Source organism: Pteropus alecto, unplaced genomic scaffold (assembly GCF_000325575.1).
Source record: "Pteropus alecto unplaced genomic scaffold, ASM32557v1 scaffold81, whole genome shotgun sequence".
NCBI lineage: Eukaryota > Metazoa > Chordata > Mammalia > Chiroptera > Pteropodidae > Pteropus > Pteropus alecto.
Genome location: NW_006433378.1, coordinates 10,569,344 through 10,588,444, shown reverse-complemented (window position 1 = coordinate 10,588,444; position 19,101 = coordinate 10,569,344). Strand labels below are relative to the sequence as shown.

Here is a 19,101-nt window from a genome sequence, read left to right as displayed (position 1 = left end):
TAAAGAAGTTCGATAGGAAGAAATTGTTGCCCCTTTTTACAGATGGAAAAACTAAGCCACTTAACTGCAATTCATCACTTCACCTCATTTGTATATAGACAGTGGTGACAAACTGCTTGTTTTCAAAGTTGATTAGTACAAAATTGATCAATAAGATTGATACAAAAAGGAAAAGACTCCAACTTCAGATATGTGAAGAGGGACTATAATTTCAGAAGAAAAGGTGAGAATTCTTATCTACTACGATCTAACAATGAGAATATTAAAATGTGAAAATAGCAAATCTAGGCTGCAAAGCTATGATGTTCAGGAATCACAGGGAGGTCTCAAAGAAGATAACCTGCTCCCAGGGTTTCCAGTGGCTGACTCTGCCTGTGAAAATTCCATATTGCCCAGGGCATTAAATAAGTAAACAATACACTGCACCATTTAATATGCGTAATGATGGTCATAATAATTAGATATATTTTTTTCAACTCCAATTATCTACTAAGCACTATGCTTGCTAAATACCATGTAATCTTTTAATCCTCACAAACATAATACTGGTGTTATGATGTTCACTTTACAGATGAAAATCAAAAAGCACTGATGAAAAGATCAGCTTTTGTAGTAATGATTGATGCAGACTTGTTATAAATTCAGGTGTGCCTGACTCCAGGCCGAAGTTCAATCTCTGTATTACTGGGGAATAAGGAATAGTCAATAATTGTGCACTTTAGTTTAATGTGCAATCAAAGACCAAGTTTTTTTGGAGCAGGGGTAATCTTTCTCAGGCCTCTGCAAGCATATCACAAAATGGATGTCTATTGGAATTCGTGCCTATGAGGACATAAAATCTGAATACCACTGAGGACTTTTTCAAACTACACCCACATCCTGCCCCACATTCTTCTCTCTCTTCATGTTCTCAAGCAATAAAATTGAGAACCACTGTTCTAAGAGGTCTTAAAACCCAGAACAAGGCAGAGATTAATAAGCAGTGTCAAGCTAATATTATTAGAAGAGGGGAGAAAGGAGGTCTTCTTTGAGTCCCTAGATTACGCAAGGAACCACGTTCAATACTTCTCAAATACCAATCAGTTAATCTCAAGTAGTCTGCTTATTGTACTCCTGTATTTTGAAATTCTTAGACTTTAAAAACAGAAGGGATCCTTCTGTAATAGATGCAGATCAATATTTATCATCAAATAAACATTTACCACACTGAGCTGATAAATTCCCAGTGAGAAGTAAATATATTTGCTGTTTTTAGGTAGGTCTGGCAACCTTATGCTATTCTGTTTTGAAAAATCAGAAACAGGAAAGAGTTCACTGAACTTTGGTTATGTATATATCTAAATTGAAAGAAATACTGGTCTAGGAAGTTTCAACTAGTGAAACTGGAGTTCCATTCTAAGTGAAGTAGAGCAAGTCTTACATTCAAACTTCACTGTGTGTACCTACTGCTCTCAGGTTGCTGAGCCTCTCTCACTGGAGGTATAATAACAAAATAGTTGAAATCGACTCCTTTGGTATAAGACACATGTTTCAGTCCTATGATTTACCATCCATGTGGTTGTAGGAAATTACATAACCCCTGCCTGTGGTATTCTCACTTTTAAAAGAGGACTAATACTGTCACAGTAGAAGCCATCCTACCTAATGTGTTTGAGATCAATAGTTGATGGATTAAACAAAAATACTAGTTAGAAAAGGAAACATAAAAATACATTAAAACAAATATCTTTAATTTTTTTTAAAACATGAGCACACTTTCTAATTTTTCTAATATTTTCATGGGAGACAAGTCCTTTCATTAAGCATGGGACTGATGACAGTCTTTTTACGTTTCATAAATTGTACTCACAATGCATCACTTTAATGGACCCAGTCATTTATAAGCAAGAACACATAATGACACTGATATACTAAACTGAGAAATGGTTCAATCTATACTTTTATGATTTTTTCAATAATTTACAGTTGAATGTTCAAATTTAATATGACAATGATTTTAGCTATTCCATTTTATTGAATCCTCCTAAAGAATTAAACTATTCTCTTTTCTCAACCATGGGTTTAGTCAATTAATTAAATTATGCATATATTATTAACTAAATTACATATAAATTATATACAATATGATGTTAAATTAAAATTTTACATGGTTAATTACATATATAAACTATATAATTTGAAATATATATGTGAATTGATACGTGGACAGATAAGAGATTTACAAAAGTCATGAGAGAAGGATTTCAAGTTTCCTACTTAATTAACTTCTGGCACTTCAAAAAGTATTAAACAGTTTCTCAATGCAGTTATTCTTAAATTTTTTGAGAAATCATGACAAGAGCTGGGGCATTTTCCTGAGAAAAATAAACATCTACATACATTTAAAGTATTATAAGTATCTTAAAAGGACCCAGAGACTTAACGTGTTCATCCTGTGGCTCTTATGGATCTATGATCTTAATTATGAAAACTTGTTTTTTTATTTTTGCACCAATGTGAGAAGCAACTTTCTCATTAGGTTTGTATTGACTAAATGCTTCAGAAGGAAGTGCAAACCTCTGTAATTTCTAATGTTTTGGCTTCTTTTGCATAAAGTTTTAAAATTCCATTAGACTAACTCTATACTCAAATAGGAGCAAAATAAAAAGAAAATAAAAGACAAAATAAAACGAATGGAATTCCAAATCAATTTGCTTCCCAAGACATTCTTCCCCTAAATCTTAATTCAACTACAGAGGAAGTATTCTTAACTATTCACTACTTTACAGATTATCTGACATTTTCAACAGATGCTCCCAGCATGGCGAATACAAGCGAGCTGCTTTCCAGAATTGCACTGTCCAATACACAAGGTACTACTCACATATAGCTACTTAAATTTTAATTAACTAAAATTAACTAAATTTAAAATTCAGTTCTTCGGTCACACTAGCCACTTTTCAAATGTTCAATACCCACCTGTGGCTGGTGGCTACTGTTTAAGGAAGTACAGAGAGACCACTTCATCGCCTCGGAAAGTTCTAGAACACCCAAGTATTTCTGCTCACAACAAGTAATTTGTATGGTTGCAGTCAGTTATGTCTGTTCCCAAACCGGTCTATGCTAGTTGGATTAATATAAAATTCTATAATTTAATAAAATATTATATAAACCAATTTAAATGAGTATAAATGAGTATAAAAAGAGTATAACCAATTTAAATGAGTATAAATGAGTATAAAAAGAATGAATGATGTTCTACATCTGAAAAATTTTGAAAGACAATAAAATTCCATCACTTTAAAAAATGCTGTTGAGTTAAACATAGGTAAAACAACTTTAAAAAATTAGAAAAAAATCAAAGAGAAAATAGAATTCCTCTCTCAGATTTCTTTGCATTGTATTTGCACTTAAAGGCACTTCTGAAGCAACCAAATTATTCATAGATGATGCATTATGGGATTCAAAAAAAAAATGACTAAGATTTGTAATCAGCAGGCCAAACTCAAAAATAGTTTTTGGTTTCCATGAAAACACTGGCAAATAAATATATAATCACATTTTAAAATTTAAACAAAATATATATTGCATGTATGTGTTAATTTTTAAAATCCATTTTTTTTCAAAAATCTTTCTGGATTAACTGATTAAATACTGATCTTAACTGTATTAAATAGAAATGTTTGTACTACACAAAAAAATTGTACACTTTTTTTGTATTACTATAAACTCACTGTTTTCATAATTGGTTGTATCATCTACTTATCAAGTTTAAGGTCTTTGGATTAAATTACATTGAAAATTTATGGATAGGAACCTGATAAAACTCTAGATTTATACATAATTGGTCTTTTAATTATAACACAATAAAATATAATTAACTTCAGTTAGTCTTTAACTCTACTCAATTGCCTGAGTGTAAGACTTTATATAAAGATGACAACACTTGAACTTTGTGTTTATTTTATTTAACCTTTTAATTTTTCCTGACTTGAAAATGTTATCTATAGTATTGAGAAAAAAGTATAATTTCATAGTTTTGTACATTATGATATAGATGCAAATAAAAATTTAAAACTTACTTCTCCTATGGCTACTATAATTACTACTACTACTACTATTACTACTACTACTACTACCACCACCATATTTCTTTAATTAAAATAGCACCAAAATAATATTGCAATTGGTAGGTGCTGCTTGATCAATAATTATTTTTCATTAGTCAATTAAGTTCAAGAAAATATTTAGACATTCATAGATCATACATGTCTATTGAAATAACAGCAACACATGTATGTCTGAAATAATACATAAGTGTATAAGAATTTATCTTTTATACATCTTAGAATTAGTTGAAAATATCACAGATACTCCAAATTATCTAGTTCAACTATAAAAATGATAATACATTCGTAGTACATTCATCAAAAGAACAGATTTATTGCAACTTTACTATGTGATGACTTCATATCAAGATGAAAAACTGGCTGCCCTCTGGGGGCAAATTTAGATGGACTGAAGAACTTATTTTGGATATCTTGAAAGTGATGAATATGCCTTCCTTGGTCTATCACAGTCCACATTTCTTCCTTTTGTCTTAAAGTCTAGTTTATTACACTGCCTGGACATTGAAGTTAAGGAAGTTCATGATTCCTGTTACAAAATGCTATCTTGCATATCTCACCGGGAACATAGGTAATTGAGTGAACTTAGTTATGGTTACCATTTCATGTTAACTTTCATTCTCCCAAACAACGCAATGTTGACAGGTTAACCAATTCATACTTCTTCCCTTTTAATTTACTATACACCATCAACTGCTAGGCCATACTCCCTTCCTCTAAAGAATAGTTCTGGGAGGAGAGAATATATCACAGTGGAACAAGAGAATATATCACAGTGGAACAAGTGGAACAAGATAAGTTTCTTTCTGTGCCCAGAAGAATAAGAGTGTACTTGTACTTGAATAAAAAGAATTAAAGGGATATGGAGTTCATTTTAAATAACAGTAATTATTTATCTATCACTTTTAAGTCTGAAGATAAATTATTTTATTTTTAGTCTTTCAGAAATAAAACCTTATTATTTTAATCAATTATACTTTTTTAACGACATGATCCAAAAATCTATTGATAGCAAACATAAAATATTTCTTCTTGGATAGATTATTGATCTGGACAGAAATCTCGGCTGTGTCCATAGTAGTTAGTAGATTGACCCTGACAAAATCATAAAATATTCTGGGCTTCAGTTTGGTCATCTGAAAAATGGGCCAATTGATCTCTAAGTTTCTTACCATTTATAAATCTGGATTTATTTTTAATTTCAGTCAAGTATTATTGAAGTGCCTACTAAATAAAAGTACACATGAATTATACAGTTTACAATCTAACTTTGCTATGTACCATCTAAACATATAAAAAGTAACAGGAAACACAAGGCTGAATGGCTGGAGTCAAGTAAGTGCTCCAAGAGCTCAGAGTAAAAGGAAACAGAATTGGGATTTAAGAGAGGTCAAATGTTAGGAAGAAACATGGATAGTTTATTTAACTCACACATTACACATAGTATAGTATGAGGTTAAAAATGAAGACATGCACAAAACAATGCCAATTTAAAAATCAAGAACCATAATCAAGCAGACTTCCCAAAAGTTAAAAGTGATATTCCTAATTTCTCTTAAATTCTAAATTTTTAAAGTTAGAAGAATACTTATAGATTTGCTCCATTGCATCACATAATGTTTTTATTTTATTTAAATATTTTTTGTACATTGGACAAAGAGTTTTTTAATTCATCCTACAAGCTGAGCACTGGGGTAGTAGTTGTGTTCTGAAAAAGACAGATATTTCTGTATACAAGGAACTTAGATTTGTTATAATAGAGATTAGCTAGTTTTATAAATCATTTAAATGGTATGTCACATGCTTAATCAAAGCTGGACTATAGACCTCATAGATAGTCTTAAAAATTTTCCTCATCCCATAATGATATATTCTGGAGAGTCTAGACATATTTTGGATAACAAGAGACTTAATTGATGAAGCATAGTTTATTTTAAAGTGTGTATAGGTTCTCACCATTGTCCATAGATGATCCAATAGCTAAAAAGAAAGTATGTATATTGCAGGAGGTAGATAGGTAAGTCACCTTTGGCACATAAGAGAAAATCCTGTGGGAATATAAGGTGCCAGGGCTATGAGGATTCAAAACTGAGACAGTCCTTCTTAGAAGAAGGCTTTGTGGATAAAGAGGATCTTGAAGAACATGATATTAACAAGCGGTGGGTTTAATTGGAAGTGGTAGTGGATGGTAGGAATTGGTAAGCAAGTAAGAGATAAATGCTCTTTTGATATGTCAGAAGCTTCACTTAATGATTTTTCACAGGCATTCTCTACAGATCTTTTAGGGGACTTGTATGGGTATAGTCAGGATCAGTGACCTCACGAGTTATTCCCATATTCTGTTGAAGAGAAAGTAGGCATGAAGTAATGCTCAGAGTGGCAGAACCCTGTATCACATCATTGGAGGGATCTTGAGGAATCACCTATGCTCATGAGTCAGCATTTGGTAATAGGGAATAACAGAAACAAAATGATTATTTACAGAAAGTGACTCATTTATTCTAATAACAGTTTATGTACTGCTGGCTTGTTTTCAAGAAGACTCAGTGCAATTGCCAAGTAATTTATCTGATTCCCTCGTAGTTACTTTGGCCAATTTAGTTCATAATGTTATGAACTGAATTGGGCTTTTCTGGTAAGCCCCAATCCATCTGCTTTGCAGTTGGTTTTCTTTTCCTTTCCTTCTTCCTTCCCCTTACTCCCTTTCCTTGCTTCCTTCTCTCCCACTCCAACTCTTTACTGCCTCATTTCACAAAGCATTTAAGGTAAATCAGCCACTATGAACATAAAGATACACACATAAACACACACAATTCAGTGTTTCAAAGATATCAAAAGAGATATCGGTTAAGTAAAGTATCATTCACTGGTATTTGTTTTCTGACTTTTCATACTTCCTCTGTTATCAAATATGGAAAACCTGGGATACAGTAAAACATGACCACTCTAAATTCTTGAAGGAATTATTCAATTCGCATAGTTGTTCCCCCGTTGAATGTTAATTCTCTAAATGCACAATGTTTCCCAATGGTTTCTTAGACATAATTTAACTATTTCTAGATATCGACACCAGCAGTGGTCCTGAATCTTGGTTTCTTTAAAACTAATTCTATCAATTTGCACATTTGCCATTTAACATTTTTTTTCATAAATACATAATAAGTTAAATAACCCTACAGCTGGATGAGCAAAATTTATTATTAAACCCTAGTGAAAGCATAATTTTCCCATGTAGTATTCTCACCCTATTTTCTTCACTGATGCTAATCATATCCTCTGCTTTTCAGAAATACAATGATTTCTGCATGACTAATACAATAGTTTATAGCTACATCTTTATCACTTTTCAGCCATTCTTCTATGGTACCAGTTCACTTTAGATAGAGTAGATAAGAGAACACAATTCTATGCATTTACCATATTTTTATGATTTTAGCCTTAAACCGCACATCATAGTTCACTTCTGTGATATACTTTATTGCACTGCATGGAAACAGGCATTTATTGGTAATAGTGTTCTATTTGGCCCATCAATGTGTACGTGACTTGATCTCCAAATCTCTGCACTAAGTACCGAGATACACACAAATACATATATTCCCATACAAAAAAGGGAGCAGTGGAGGCGGGCAAGGGCTAAACTATTTGCAAAGATGTAATTGTTTACCACTAAGTTGTCTGTTTCTTCCACCTGTGTTGAACCTCTACCATTAGACACAACATTGTTTCTCTGTCTCTCTTTTTCCCTCTCTTATCTATGTCTCCTGCCTCTTGCTCATTGTCTCTTGATTAGTCCTTTAAAAAGACATTTCTTTCTTAGAGACTATTAGTCTTTAATTTCTGTAGACCAAATAATTTTGCTTGAAATCATTGGTATTCAGCTTTTTAAGGCTCATGTGCTCTTGCTATTGACTCAAATTTTCCTTCTTCTCTACCATTGTTGGTAAATTCTAGATTCTGAAATATTCTAGATTCCAGAGTGTTTCACAGCTTATCAACACACAGCGAGGGTTATATAGTTTTTAAACATACATTTGCATCTACAAATGCTTTTTATGTATTCAATGTTTCATGCTTGGAGTTTAAATTAGTTCTGATATCCAGAGCTATTTAATTCTGTGACTGAAATACGATCTACATAAACTAGCCTCTCCATATAAATTGCACCATTCACTGTCACTAAAGTTGACAGCAAGTTAATGGACTCCAAAGAGACCCGTATGCTTTGTACTGACAGAATTTGTAGGTATTTCCTTTAAAGAAAAATGTGAACCAAACCTCAAATTGTACTTCTTATACTTATTTATTATTAATTCCTTGACATGGTTCTGGTTTAGTTGTTGGCTTATTCAACTGATATAGTTGCATAAAAATAAAGAATAAGAGATAAGGGAAGTATACAGATACAAAAAGCTGATTTTCAAATTGATGCTGAAATAAATACCATTGATCTGGAAATTAAGAAATTTAAAAATTCAAATGAAATATACACGATCTAAATTTAGTATTATAATCTAATGACTTTATTAACAAAAATAAATTGTTCTATTCTTTTTATTCTAAAAAAAAGCACTCCTAAATTTTAAATTGTATGTCTAGGATCAATGAACACTCAACACGGTCAAGAAACAAGTCAAGTATATTACTGACATAGAATAGTCTGGGAATTAAATTTAGGGGAACTTTAAGACCAATAAACAAAACTCAGATTTGTGACTACTGTTGTAATTCATTCAAATATTCAATAGAAATCATCACAGAGTGAGATCTTATACTCCATTCATTCATCCAATAAATAGTTATTATGTGTAAGACGCTGCTGTAGGGAATACAATAAAAAATAAGATACGACTTTGCCCTCAAGGAGCTTACAGTCTAGTATAAAAAGAATAAACAAGCACTTAGCCATAATATAAGGGAGAAAGTGATGTGTCATAAGAAAGTATCAGACAATGTGCTATGAAAGTCATTGACACTGGCAGACTTTTTTTTTTTTACTATAGTGTCTAAGTAGCCAATAAAAATAGAAAGACCAATGGTCAGCTTGCAAAATTAAGTGCTAAATTTTGTGAATCAATGGATGACAAAAGCTGTATGTAATATTAATGCAATTTAAATCACTCCTCACCCATTCTTTAAAATGTTTGCTCACAGAGTAACGACTTATTAGAAATACCATCTTGCCAGTGTTTATAATTAGATGTAAATGGAATAATCTAATCTTTAGGGATGAAAGGATCATTTTAATGTAATAAAGCCTCAAATTAATTATCCAAAATACTCATGACACATTACCTTCTTGCACAGAAATTGGCTCAATCAGATTAAAGTGATGAAGAATTCCTCGATGGCTCAAGTGTGCTCCAAGGAAAGCTAGAAGGTTGTACAGTTAACTCCCAGGGTGTAACTCTAAACCATACAACCTACTACCTCAACCCGGATGCACACAGCTTCCACTGTTGCTTCAAACTCCTTATCATATCTTCAGTCAGGTCCTCCAAATATGGCGGCCATACACCTAAGGGCTTAGCAAGGATATAGATATAATATTCTAACATTTTACCCATCGACTTAATATGTGTCTACTAAGACTACTCTAACATCTTGTGTTTCTAGCATAGGTCGTACAAAATGTCCTCTGACATCTCTCCTGGCATAGTTCTACAAGCAATTAATGATACTTTATAAAAAGTCAATAGCATTCAGCTTCATTTTTCAAGAGAAAAAGGCTCAATAGTAACACATAAATCCAGTTGCTACATTTAATTTTCTCATTGAAGTTGATAAGATTACACTCACCAATGTAATGGGAACTGACATTTCTGAATGGTATCCATTCAGATCTTGGTTCAAACTTGCCATAAAAATGCAAGTTTTTTAAGCAATTTACTATACTTGGATTCAAACTTGAATGGCTGAGCTATAAACTTTTCCCAGTGGTCAACAAATGAATCCTGCCTCATAAGATGAGGATTAATATATACCAGAAAAACAGAGGAAAATATAACTACTTCAAAAGTAATCAACTAGAGTTTAACAAGAGTTTGATTAAAATATTACTTAACAGCACTGTGTATAGATAGCATTTTGTCAGATTACCACACTGACACAGACCCATAGAAGCGAGCTTGTGCGGTCCACTTCACCACAAGATCGGATCTACGGGTTTATGCCAATGGGCAACGTCTCACATAGGCTCCCTATTGAAGCAGAATTTGTTGTAAATATCTGATGAAATTAAAAGATGAAAATAATATTGATCCTTTAATATAAATATTTTGAATGCTGAAATGCTCTAAATATACATATTTCCAGTTAAAGGCCTTCATAAATATTCTAAACTAAATATGGGTTTATATACACAAGAATTTAAAAAATACTATATTGAAAGATTTTGCACAGATTACTTGTTTTAATAGTGAATATTTTAGAATTAGACTATTCTAATTAATGAAGCGTTTTAAAAGAAAAAAATCCATACATGCATGTATGAATTATGTAATTGTGAGGCATGAATGTAGTGTTATAAGCCTATAATTAAGACCAAATTAACTATTAAGCTAATTGTGTAAGAGTTAGACTGTTTGTTCTAATTCTTGTAAAATCTTGGTTAGTGGTTTCAAGGAATTGGTAACATTATAACTTTCTCACAAAACAAGTAAAATCTTATTGACTAGGCAGAGAACACAGGAAGTTATTTCAAAGTCCTAAATATATACATAGTTGTCTATAATTGTAATAACACTGAAATTAACAATATTTGGATAAATTAATACCAGAAAATTAAAATTAATCACACATTAATAGCATTACTACTACTATGCGCTAACATTTATACTCCAAATCTACTGCATAAAAGAGGCTATCATTTCTCTTATACACAACATATTTAAATTTATTTTTCAAAAATGATAGACTGAAAACATAATATATAGCTACATACAACTCTCATCTGGTCAACAGGTTGGGCAAAAATAGTTATAAAAATTTTTTTAAATCACCAGACAATAAGAAAAAACACACAAAGAGTAAATATAAAGCCAGCCACATACACGTATTTTAAAATTTTAAGCTCAAGACCGAGAAAAGTATTACTTCTGCAACCATTAACCGTTTTACTCATAACCACAACATTTAGAATTTCTCAACTATACCCTCATTGTGAAAAAGTGTAATACCACATAAAAATTTCTGGTTTTGCATGTTTTGAAATAAATAAAATAAAATGTTTTATAGACTTTATAAACAGAATTCAATCTACATAATTTTCATCATTGTTTTTTAAATTATTCCCACACTTATTAATAAGTATAATAAAAAATTAACATTCATGCATTCAATTTCAATATAAATTCATAAATTTAGATGTGAAATAAAAGGCAACATTTGTTTTGGGTTTTGTCATAACTATAAGAATGTATGTTTTGGTTACATTGTCTTATTAGATTATACATATTTTTTAAAAAGCATTACTTTTCCTTCCCATAGATTTCACTTCCTTTTACATGCTACAAAAATAAATAATAAAATGCACTTTTTCTTTTTCCTAAATAACTTTCTATTCAACCGTATTTCACCTATGTTATATGTATGGATAAATAGATATTATTCAAAGGGACTACTCAAACTGTATATTTCTCACAAACTCAGACAAAAATTTTTCACAAAGGCAGGTAATATTATAAATTCTCAAGCCATCAATGAAAATTCCAACAGCTAGATTCATAAGGAATATGAAACGAATTCTTATAACTAAACAGTCAAAATTATTTTGCTTTTTCTTTAAAAAATATTAAATATTAATTGCTCTTTTTCTTTTTTTTTTACCTGAGATGATTTCTCCTATGATCACTTTCTTCACGTCTCATATCCATTTTAAGTTTTTCCCTAAAACAACCACAAAAGGAGAAATATCAGACAACTGCTGTCTAGGAGGAGCATCTGGGTGGATGGTGGGAATGAAGGTAGACGATCGAGAAGAAAACAGTTATCAAAATGCGCAAAACCTTTTAAACTATTTTTTTTACAAGCCTTCAAAGACTCATAGAGCCCCACCCTAGGTTACTCATATGACATATAATGTGGCTTCATAGTTTGCATTTATGCGTTCATTTTGGTTGGTGGTGTTTTCACAGTAACAGTTTTGAAAGTGAAAGGAGGCATGGCTGTTAAAGAAGCGACTAGGTTTTGCACAATGAACAAGTGAAAGCTGAAAGGAGATTTGGATTTGGCATGGAGCTTAATAAGATAATTAAGAGTATTGAGATTAATGGCTCCTAAAAATAACATTTAAAATAATGTTTTTCAACTAAAGGATCTTGAAACATGAAAACAGGTTTATAAATGTTAATTAAGCCTGTGAAAGTTGATGTTCCATTAGCTGAGGCAGCATAAGGGAACAAGAGCTATTTTTTAAATAATTAGGGAACAATAACCCATGAACTTAATAAAATGTTTTATTTGAATGTTATCAGTATATAAGGTATTTGTAACTTCCCACAATTCTTCGGAGAATAACAAAAAAAGAAAGAATTAATCGGTTCTATAATATTTTCTCATTGTTTAACCTACGTATTTTAAATATAAAATATGATTTTAAAAGCACAACAGTTTGCTAGTTTATTATTTTCAGGGAAAATATTATAACATCAGTTTGTAATATACACATTATAGTCTTCATTTATATATGTTGTATATTTCAAAAGCATTTTCTCTTTTTAACGATTTTTGAAGATGTTTAGAAAGTTTTAATCACAATTAAAATAAGTGGAATACACCAGCTAATCCTGTCCCATTGAATCAGGCAAAACTGGGTTTTGTTATAAAATGCTTAAATTGCTTAGCAATTTAATTCCTTAAACAGACATAACAATTAGAATGCAACGCATTTATCTGCTGAGGAAATCCATTGCTATAAACTTAAAACAAGTTTGTATACATTTTTTTTCCACTAAAATACTTACTGAATATTTCCAACACACTCTGCAAAAGCTCTAAGACAAAACATTTCTTTTAATGTATATTTTAAATGAGTATTATTGTGGAACAAGCCTATTTTCTACTTTGCAACTGAGAACATGATTTTTTCAGTCCTATTTCTGTTATACTGAAGACCTGGTAAATTATTTAAATATAACTTCCCCCAAACTAATTTTATTTATCAGCAGTTTAATGCATATTCTAATATGACCCTTTTTGTAGAAGTTCAAAAAGTTTCTTCTTTCACATTGCAAACTATGAGTCACAGCACATGAAAGATTTAGTTTCTTTACCAACTAGGGCTAAATGCTCACTTTTCTTAGATAGCAAAAACTAACACTGCACACAAAAAGTACAGATAACATAATAATCGTTCCAAAACTTCTATATATAACAAAAATAAAAACATGTACCATCTTTCTCATGAAGATTTTTCTATTTTTACTTAAGTTTCTATTCTAATCAGGATTAGAACAAGAGAGCAAAAGAAAAAAGTTAATAAGAGTAAAGTGGGTGATGAGTTAAATAAGAGTAAATTGAAAGTTCAAGGATTCCCTTTTCTATAACAATAGGTTTAAAAAGAAACAACAAAAAAAGTTATACCTGATATGAAAGGTGCGATTTCACCAAGAGCAATATATTGCTAATTATGCCATAGTTTTGAAATAATAAAAATAAAGAAGGCTCATTTGCTTATGTTGCCTTACAAAGCTGCTTTACAAAGCTCGATGTCTCTGTAGTTACACAAGCCAATGTTTGCTTTTTTTTGGTTTGTTTTGGTTTGGATTTTTGTTTGTTTTGTTTTTGAGCAGGAACGTCTCATTTTTTTTCCAGCACTGTTGCATGGAGTGGGACAAACTCAGAATTTTTTTTTTTCTTCAGGGCTCCTGTTATTTCTTGGAAAAGAGGACCAGGGTGCTTGTCTTCATTTTCTTCCTTCTCGGTATTCCAGGCACAAAGCACTGCGCAGAAGCTGCACCAATCCTTGCTGTCCCTGGCAGAAGAATGGTAGAAGGTGGGAGAGACCAGGAATCCTTCCAGGCTGTGCTGACTTTAGAAATGAGGATTGCACACGTTTGTCTCCCGAACCAAAAGGGTGAGAAGGCAGGGTGCCAGTTTGCTACACTGCTGCAATGATCTCATGCTCACTGCTGCTGTCGTCCTGTTTGCCCAGTTCAAATGCCTGTTCATTATAAACCAAAAAAAAAAAAAAAACCACTACTTGGATTCTTCGGTAAGCAGAAAGAGTATTAACATTTTAAAAAATCAGCAGTAAGAAAAAGCAAAAAAAATGAAACGCACATACAACTTTAGGATTCACTTGTTATGCCTCAATATTGTTTATATTTTCCTTTTTTTTTTATTCCTATTTAGAGATAAGCAGCAGAATTTATCAGGCGTGAAAGGGACAGCCTCCTGGTGGCCTGCCAAAAACCCAGAATAAAGGCGAAGTTGTGCTTCAAAGCTCAGTCGCTTGCTGAGTCTGGCTAAAGTCAAGTATTAAGATCCACCATTTTCTGAGCCATGCTAGAAAAGAAGAAAAAAGTCAGGACGGTTGCTGCTTTCCAAGTCTCCGTTGGCACCATCACAAAATCTCAGTCGTAAGGTCACATGATTCTCTGCCAAATGTAGAGTGCGTTCCCATCAACCATTCTGCTGATACTGCGAAGGCAGCTATTGTCTCGTTTAGACCCAAAGTTCAGCCCACTCTTCATTGAATTAGCTGAAAAACGCATCACCTTTGGGGGCTGGGAGTCATGGAAACGTCTACCTGGCAAGCTGCCCACTTTTTCTGCCCATCAACCAGAGATGGAATTGTGCTGCCTAATGCAATGATGACTTGGAATGTGAAGAGTCGTCCAAAGTGAATCTGATTCTAGCAACGCCTGTTTCACTTCGCACAGAAAACTCAGGCTTCTTGTAGTCCGGGGGCTGGGGTTGGGGTGGGGGGAATCTTTCCTACTAAATGTAGCAAATAAAGGTCTGAGCATGCCTACTCTGCAACTTTACTTCACAACACACCCAAACCGTTCTCAAACGAAAAGACTAAAACTCCTTGCAAGTTTTCTGAGTTTAAAGCATCTTTTCCTCTGTTTCCCTTTCCTTGTAAGTGAATGCAACAAGCAAGACATTTGTTTTAGTCTCTCACATTAAAATTTAAAATCTCCAGGATTCTTCTTGCTTTTTATTACTTTCTGATTTTATCTGGTACTGATTTTGTACTACATGGCTACAATACCTTCGAAGAACAGTGGGGATGCGTGACTGCTGCAATCTCCCTCAAAGTAGTCCCCTGACAGGAGATCCAGTTGTCTCTTCCGCCACACTACACCCCTGTGATAATCCTCATCAGTACCTAGCACAGCTGCTGTGTATGTTTGCTGAGATCGACTTGTATTAGAAGTGCTCTTTCTGTTCCTTCACTGGCTACAGTTTGCCTGTTTGGCATGAAAGATGCCTTTGAAAGATGCAGGGAATGTATCAACAGCTCTTAGGCAATAAAGTGAAACGATCCCCCTCCCCAATGAATTTCCATTCTACCAGGTGACCAAAGTTCCCATGGACAAACATTTCCATACTTTCTAACAAAAGTACAGTGAATTAAATCTTTCACCATTTCCTTAAGCAGAATCTAAAGCCAAGCGGGAAAGCAAGTCTATTAGTATTTGAAACCAAACATACTTAGTAGTACTAAAAAAGAATCACGTTCTTCCACCTGCATTAAAAAATGTTTTGATGATGGGAGAATCTTTCTCTAAAGTATAATTACGTTTGCAAAAAAATTAAAAGTTATATTTGGGGCTTTACAGAATGATGGACTAATATTATCTTTCCTCTATGTATACACAGAGACACACACAATGCACAATGCATGACAAAGACATAAAAAGAGAATCAAACCATGACTTGCCTAAGAAAGGAAAATCATCCAAAAAAAATTCAGGGATCTAGGAAATACATCCTAAAATTGGCCTATGGTTTTTTTTGTGTCATGTTCTTCAGGTCACTTTCTTTAGGAACAATAGGAGTGAATGTGTACACACACGCACATACACACACACACGAGAATCATTCTGTGTATCCCCTATTTGTAATTCAAAATATAAACAATCTAAACCATAAAACAAAAACTTGCACATGGGCTGAAATTAAAATTGCTTTTTTTTTTATAAATTGCAAAATTCTGGACAAATTTTGCTCATGTCCTAAGCACTTGGTTAAAGTGCCAGGTAGGGAATTAAGCATGGTTGGCAGACACATGTGGCCCAAGCTTCAGCACAGCAAGAAGAAAGTAGATAAGTTCTCATAGAAAGAAAACTTTAAAATTTCAGTTCTCATTCACTTGTTCAGTGGATATTTATTAAATAAATATAATAGGCACAGGGGAACAGTCATGAATCAAATTGACATGGCCCCATGTGGGAGTCATTCAAGAAGAGCTTTCAAGTGAGAAAAGCTCACTTCTAAATATAAGTGTTGCCGGCCCTGAAGGAGCATTAACTGGCAACAAACCAGCCAAGAAACAAACTGGTAGAAAGTGGAAAGTGGAAGTGAAATTGACATTAAAAAATAAATTACAGATAAAGGTGTGTTCTCTGTCTCAAGTTTTCTCTTTTTAATACAAAATTTATTAATCAATTTTTCCTAATTGTGTTTAATTGCCTTAAAGAAGCTAATGTAAAACTTTTATGCTACCCTCCCAACTTAAAAAAAAAAAAGAAAAGAAAAAAGAAAAAGAAACATAAGACATTCACTTTCAGGAAGATGAAGCAGCCTTGCTTTTCCTAATCTTACAGCTAGGTACAACTAAAAGCCTGGGCATTATAGATAAAACAAGGGAAACAAGGGTCTGAAAGATGAAGAGAAGACGGACAGGTCAGGGACCTTGAGACCCAAAGGACAACATTCAGTGAGGTCCTTAGATTTTAGTTTTGCCTCATATATCCAAAACATACAGCAGCTGAAGAAGTCTGCAATCCAGAGACACCAACTGGTACAGATCAGAAAAGCCTCAATGAAAGCTTCCCTTCTCTAGGCAAAGGACCAGGAAAGGGTAGCCCAGAAAGACAGGAAGCACTGGAACAATTCCACTTTGTTCCACACACCATACAAACACCCACGCCATACCTGCAAAAGGCCCAAGGGCAAGCCTAGCACCAACCCTTGTTGGACTAGAACGAGGCATCCCAACCTCCTCTCCCAACCCCAGGTTCTAAGCAGAGAAGTGAGACTTTCATTCCTGCCAGGAGTCCCTCCTCCACCCCACCACAGTATCATTGGAGACTACATAGGCAGCCTGGACTTCCACCCCAACCCAGCAGTAACGAGGCATCCTTCTCCCTACCTGCTAAGGTGGGATCCAACAAAAGAGGCCTCATGGAAGGTCAGGACATTAGAAACTGCCCAGAAGTAACAAGGCCACTCCATCATGCCCTCAACCCATAAGGTTGAGCGAAGGTGCCAACGAAGGCCACAGCGGGAGCAATAACATATCACTCCCATCTCTCCTAGCTAGGGAGGTGTCAAAGGGGACCTACAGGGGAACAGGAGCTCTCAGCCCATTCCGGAAGTAGCATGAAGCCCACCCACTCAAGTGTCAATGGTTGCTGGAAGGGGAGACCTGGACTTCTATTTACACCTGGCAGTGACATGGTGTACTCTCCTTTCTCTGCTGGAGTAGTGACAGTGGAAGCTAGCTAAAACAGAGGTTTCAGTAATATCCAGGGTCTCATAACACATACCCAAAATGTCTAGGTTTCTGAAAATCATTTGTCATACAAAGAAGCAGGAAGATCTCAAACTGAATGTAAAACAATAATCAATACATATGAATGTCAAAATGATAGATATATTAGAATTCTCTTTCATAGATTTTAAAGCAACTATCACGAGAATGCTTTAATGAGCAGTCATGAACATGATTGAAACAAATTTTTTAAAAATTAAGTCTTAGCAAAGAAATAGATGATATAAAGCATAACTAGATGGAAATTTTAGAACTGAAAAATACAATAACTGAAATAAAAAAGTTAAGGGGGCAAAGAGAAAAAACGGTGAACTGAAAGAGCATTAGAAATTACCCAATCTGAACCACACAGAGAATATATACTTGAAAAAATAGTAAACAGAAACTCAGGCAACTGTGGAACTATAAGAGAAGATAAAATATTTGTGCCATTAGAGTCCCAGACAGAGAGGAAAAAGAGGGCAGAGCTTAAAAACATGATCAAGAAATAATGGCTGGAAACTCCCCACATTTAGCAAAAGGCATACAGACTCAAAAAGCTGAGTAAACTACAAATAGGAAAAGTCCAAAGAAATCCACACCAAAACAGGCCATAGAAAAACTTCTGAAAACTAAAGACAAATTAAATATCTCAAAAGCAGCAAGAAAAAACAACCTTACCTATAGGTGACAAACAGTTCTGACAAGTGAGATTCTCATCAGAAATCACAGAGGCCAGAAAAAAGAAACATAATATCTTTAACCCATTTTTCATTTGCCCCAAGAATACGGTGCTTGCAGCTGCAGCATTTACCCTGAGATAACTCGCGGATTATAGTTCTAAACTTACTCCCAAAGTTTGCCACAAAATATCTTGCTTTTATTATTTTTTGCATAGCTCTATAGTTTATAGATAGTCTTTGGAAACAAATGACATCATTCTATTTATAGCATTTTGTTTTTAGTAGTGGTATTTCTGTTTACAAACTATAGTAATTCTCCATCGCTGAAAATAACAAATCCTAGAAAACGTAGCATTCCTATGCATGTTGTTATCATCATTCTCGAACAGTTGTTAGTCGAAGATTCATTTGATGAATCCGATTTATGTATACATTTCTGTTACATTAGGATTAGAAACAAGTTCTGTTTAGAAATAACTCTAAGAACAGTTTTTATATTTTATTTTCACATTGAAAATCAATCTGATTTGCTTCAGTCTCAAAGAGCGTGTTTATGTAAAATTAAATTAATGCTGGCAGCGAACTGCACTTTTCTTTCTAAACAGAA

The 19,101-nt window shown here is 33.4% G+C and overlaps 1 long non-coding RNA gene across 9 annotated transcripts in view; it reads right to left on the bottom strand.

Annotated features, from left to right (window-relative positions):
- The window catches only part of LOC107195425, a 292,038-nt gene that overhangs the window by 185,691 nt on the left and 87,246 nt on the right, over positions 1-19,101 (bottom strand). For all 9 annotated transcript variants that reach the window (XR_003045232.1, XR_003045226.1, XR_003045228.1 and 6 more), the window contains exon 3: positions 11,934-11,993. This is a non-coding gene — a long non-coding RNA (uncharacterized LOC107195425). The remainder of the gene's footprint in view (positions 1-11,933; positions 11,994-19,101) is intronic.